The sequence below is a fragment of the Schistosoma mansoni genome, chromosome 4 (genome assembly GCF_000237925.1).
Source record: "Schistosoma mansoni strain Puerto Rico chromosome 4, complete genome".
Classification (NCBI taxonomy): domain Eukaryota; kingdom Metazoa; phylum Platyhelminthes; class Trematoda; order Strigeidida; family Schistosomatidae; genus Schistosoma; species Schistosoma mansoni.
The window spans coordinates 31197071-31203266 of NC_031498.1; positions in this window are offsets into that span (position 1 = coordinate 31197071).

A 6196-nucleotide genomic window follows, 5' to 3' on the forward strand; every position below is an offset into this window, starting at 1 on the left:
CATCCACTCACTTCATTCCATCTCTTACTGCTGTAAAATTAGGGATTTATTTAGCTTTTTACCGGATGCAGCCCAAATAACAGTGGTAACTTCGCTGACTGTAAAGCCTGGTGACACATGATTGAATCCTCCAAAAAGCATCCGTCTCATATACATCTTGCTGACCAGTCCCAAATAACATGAGATCTAAATCCAGTGCTTTTTTTGTCAACTAATGAGATGCAGTAGGGTACCAATTAATCTTATTTGGTAGTTTCTCAGAAAGATTACATGTTTGGTCATCAGTCAGTTAGCTACTTAACTTTTATTTTAAAACTAATCCTTTCAACCGTTATTTACTCCAGCCAAGATTACCAGTCAAAGTAGATGCCTGAGCATACTGAAAGAAATTCAGAACAACTAGATTAACAATAAAATTGGTTGCATGGAACTAGGAGGCGTGCTATGAAAGTTATATAGATATGAGATGCCCAAAATACCACGTGTTTAAAGTGCAGATGTTTCAGCTTCGCTATCAAAGTTTTTTAACTGACCAATTAAAATATCCAACAGACTACTTGTTATGTATTGTGAAATTCAACTAGGAGGACTTTCAGTAACCTATACCAATGGTCATATTTGATGACTGCTTTCTTCAATACAACTGACAGCTTATATTTAGTAGCGCAGGTCAGACCAACATTCAATAACTCCGAGAACTAACATGTCATCTCGGTTTGGTATTTAGCCTTCTTCTAACCCACACCAACAAACATTGTGTCCACACAGTGTCCCGAACGGGACGGAACGGACTAGGATTATGATCCACTTAGTAAACGGTAATATGACTCTCGGTAGACTGTTGCATGTTCCAGATACTTTTGTAGTGTTTGTTGACTTGTCATCTACTGAGAGGGGTCAGGTGTCAGACGTTTATTGGTTTTTCTATATACTTTTGACTAATGTTCCCAGACGAATATCGATGTTCACGCAATTCATAAATCTCCAGCTTTGACAGAAAGTAAGTTACGACGTACTGTTTCCAATTAATGAAGAAGTTATTCATAAAATGACTTTAATTAGTGGAGCCTTGAAATCTTCGGCAGCAATGGATTGCTTCTTTATCGTGAGTTGGGACTTCTCATCAGTTCCTATCAACAACGTTTTAGATTACTTAAGTTTCCTGGCGAACACTACTTACAGGTAACCGAGTTTAGATTCAGTTTCTTTCAAAGATTTTAAAGACTTAATTGTTGTCGGTTTCTAAAACCGTAGAAACTCAGTAGAGTTTGTTGGAAAGTATGTTCTTCGTTCGAATGTGTTTTTAAATATGATAGGAATTTTCAAACAAGCAGAATTGTATTCCAGTATAATAATATTCCCATTAAGAAATTAGAAACATATCCATTTGATGCCCTCAAAAAATAGTAACGTAGTCATAGGTGAACAATATAATCAATATGTTCTAAAACACTGAGTCGATCGGTTCATATTCTATGACATTAATACACTGCATTAGTAATTATCTCAATTAGCTTATTTGGACTTCGCAGATGACCTGGCTCTTCTATCCCATACACACGAACAAATGTAGCAGCAGCCTCTAAATCAATAGGCTTCAACATATATAAAGGAAAAAGCAAGATTCTCAAATATAACACGGAGAACACCAACCCAATCACACTTGATGGCGAAACCCTGGAAGAAGTGGAAACATTCACGTACCTGGGAAGCATCGTTGATAAACAAGGAGGATCTGATGCAGATGTAAAGGCGACGATTGGCAAAGCAAGGGAAGCATTTCTACAATTGAAGAACATATGGAACTCAAAAAAACTGTCAACTAAATTCAAAGTGAGAATCTTCAATACGAACGTCAAGACAGTTCTACTATATGGAGCTGAAACATGTAGAACTACTACATCCATCGTCAAGAAGATACAAGTATTTATAAACAGATGTTTACGCAAAATAATCAACATTCACTGACCGGATACTATCAACAACAGCGTTTTATGGGATAGGACAAACCAGCTTCCAGGTGAAGAGGAAATTAGGAAAAGACGTTGGAAGTGGATAGGACATACATTAAAGAAATCACCAATATGCATTACAAGGCAATCCCTAACTTGGAATGTTGAAGGGAATCGGAAAAGAGGAAGGCTGAAGAACACATTACGCCGGGAAATAGAAACAGATGTGAAAAGGATGAATGGTAACTGGAAAGGAAGGCTCAGGACAGAGTTGGATGGAGAATGCTGGTGGACGGCCTATGCTCCTCGACGAGGAACAGTAAGAGTGTAAACATATCCATAAATCATCATGATAAAATACTGAATAGGGCATGCATTAATCATACTGACCGTTAAGGATAGGTAAATGAAACAACTTTTACACTATCTTAAATTTATAGTAATTTCTGAGAAAGAATCAAATAATATTTATGATTTGGTTATTTTGCAAACAGTAATTCTTAATACAGACGAAGACGTGGCATCAGAGCTTGAAGTCACTAACGTCTAGTCTGAGCCATGTTGGTGGATGCAGACTACTTAGTTGGGGTCCGCGGGACTATCGTAACCAATGGTTAGAGTTTCTAGGTGACATGACTCAGAATCGATCACAATGGCGTAGGTGTATACACTCTTTATCATCCCTTAAACCTTGAGATTAAAATTGCTTCATAACTTTCTTCCTTCCTATACTATATCCTTATATACAACCTATCTTTTATATACTACCACCATTAAATTAACTACTTCTATGAATTCGTTGTTGATCTTGTTTTGCTAACGAGGTATGGCAACTTGGACCGATGCATAAATGTGCCTGGTCTTAAGTTGTAGCTGACCGACTGACTAAATACAAAAGTGTTGTTTAGTTTAGCTTTAAAAATGGTCACGTAATTAAACTCAAGATTGTAATTACATTAATTTGCAAATCCATTAAAAGTTTTTTAACTGTACATTGTTCATTCTATGTAGTTGAGCCGTTTATAATTATAACCAAAAAAGAAATACTTCTCTGTGTATGCAGTCATGTAAATAGGTCATTATGCCTGGTAAATGGGCATTAAATTTTTTCCACGTCATGTCAACAGCAAATGTTTTATGAGTATGCCGTTTGATCAAACCACTATCTGAGATGCAGGTACATCCAACTGACGAGTCCCAAATAGGACGAAGTGGCGTGCGTCCTGGATTCCACTGCTAGCCACTATCCATCTTTGCTTATAAGATCTTTTGTCTAAATTAGAGCGAATAGTTTCACAAACGAATACTAAAAAAAAATTGTACGTACCTATTCGTAATATGTGAATATTTCATCTTTAATGGTAAATCCGAAATAGCTAAATGTCACAAAAGTAACTATTTTTGACAAGCATTTGAAATATTGGTTGTGTTAAGTGTAAATTAACAGACCTACGTCTAGCATAATACATTTTTATGTCGATTATACTGCTAAGTAGGAATAAGATCAACTGTATCAATTGACAGTTAGATATACCAAAGATTAATTTCGATGTAATAAGTAAAAGCCTACATTTGTCTAGATGAACAATGTAAAGAAATATTGAAATATTCTTAATAAATTTTACATGTATGATTGTTAGACAGATTAGTGTTCATTAGATGATATAGAGATTTGCTAAAAAACGAAAAAATTCAGCGAAGAAAATCTTCTTCGTCATTACTTAACGTGGTATACAAATCGATGTTTGTGAGATAGTTTGCACTTGTCGTCTGTTGGATCAACGACATTGTAACATCCCTGAGAGTGGAGGCTTCCATGAGAAACTTAGTCGTTGCAGATAAGGTCAACGGCGTTGAAGGCATCCTTCCATAAACTACTTAATGAGCGTAGTTGTAGACAATACTATATTGTTCTCCAGACATAGGCCTTAATAAGGAATACAATGCTTTTTTGATGCTTGGCTGACCTACTTGGACAGTCAAGTAATTGTTAATAGCAACGCTGGTGAGGTAGCTTTCCGACTGTAACCATCTGTCACTAATTACTTTTGTGTTTACTTCAGCATTAGTGGGTGTCAAAACCAACAGCATCAAGAAAACGAGTTGACAAATTCATCTGATCAGCATTTGTGAAGAAGAAATACAGAAGACAATTTCATTCATCTAATTCGTAATCACAAAGCTCACCAAGTGATATGATGTGAGCTTTCAATTTGGCGTAGTCACCTAACGTTTACAATATAAATAGGCACATTGCTTACCAGGAACATTGGCCTGCGAGAACACTTTGTGGGGCACGTTAAAAAAATCTTGAGCATTCAAGCACTTTCCATAAGATTGATAAGTTAAGTGGACAATATTGAGTACTGCTGTCCCCAAAATCAGTAGAGGTCTTACTGTTTCAAATTCAGCGTCCGTCAACCTGCGCATCCAAGAATTATTGTCATACCTCAGGGAATCGCCTCATGATTGCGATGAACATTCCCACGAGCAACAGTCCGGTAACCTTCAATAAACTTACAAAAGATGAAGGCCGGACATTGAGTGTTCATTGCAGTCCTTTGTCAACAAGATAATAACACTAATCAAACTACCTCCTTCGTCTGATCGGCTGTGTTCTACGGCCATTTCTCCAACATACAAATATAATATGCGGTTTCTGATCTCTACGGAAATGAGAATCTCGCACTGTTTAGTGGCAGTACGTCGCCCTTTCATAAGTTCTGATAGTGCTCTTAAACGCTTCAAGTGATTGGAACGCTATCAGATACAATATATTCAAGAACATGTTATCTGTTTCTTTGACAACGTGAGGAACGATCGAGCTTGTACTTTGTACGTTACTTTCGTCCATAATTTGAACGAAAGGTGCTCTGTTGACAAGTACTTACATTTTATATTAATTTTAAGCAATAAATAGCCAATTATAACGAATTTGAAACTAGCCATTTATTTGGACGAAGCGGAATGAAACTTTTTTTTAAATAGGATGAAAAAAAATACAAAAGCCGCCGTGCGTTTAATGATATTCACAAAATTCTGATAACCTTTGTCTTATCGCATTATCCAACATGGTGTAGTTAACTAACGTAATGTTAGAAGAGTATTTACTGATGTGGTCAACTGATTAATCAGCCAATATCAGTATAGTTAATTCCGAAAACTGGGAAAAGAAACAAATAATACATTGGTGAAACAAGGCTGGTAAGTGTTATATCCTAGTGAAGAAGTAAGTAAGGATAACTTCCGGGACCTATTAATGGACTATTATTCTATATATATTCTTATTGTATAATTATTCAGTGATTAGATTATATATATCCATATTCAACTTATTATAAGCTTCATTTTGATCTATGGATTATTACTGTACGATTTACTATTCTTAAATTATATTCAGTTTATTGATTACTGTATCCCACGTTCACAGCCACATTTGTCTTGATGTTGTACAAATATTATTTTCTATTTTATGGTGTGATGCGATCTGTCTGTCTGGTATATAAACAGAGTACTAATGCGGTCTTGAGTGGCGTTATATTTACTGACCATCAATATCAAATACACTCGTGATTAACTAGTCTTACTATACAAACCATAAGATGATTCAAGGTAATACAAGCGTTGGAGAGCTATAAGGAGTAATTGGATTATTCTTTCAGACAAGATCATCACCTACGTGCCTAAGTTGAGGTCGATTTGTCGACCTATAAATATATATATAGCTGGTATGTGTATTTATCCAACAATATAATTCCCTAGGTAATCTTGCTTTTTTCGTCAATTTAAATCGAATTGGGAGATATTAACTCACTGATGACATTGGTGAATGGTTGCTCAGTTTCGTGGATTGGTTGAAGTTAGACATTAACACCGTTGGATGCAGGCCGGCTCGGTGGTCTATCGGTTAAGTGCTCTGGCGCGAGACTGTTTGGTCCTGGGTTCGAATCTCGCGAGTGCGGGATCGTGAATGAGCACTACTGAAGAGTCCCATAATAGGACGAAACAGCCGTCTAGTGCTTCCAGGTGTTCCATGGTGATTTAGCTTCAATTGACTCATGATTTGAACTCTATAAAATTACTAAAATCTCCACCAAACTCCTTCTATTAAATCGAATTGTTAGAGTTTAGAAACATCAATTCGTCGCAAAACTTAATTACAGATCTTATCCTCATCATCAATTAAGAGATATTCAGCACATAATAAAGACTATGCCATTATGATAAACTATGTTTAAAACTAA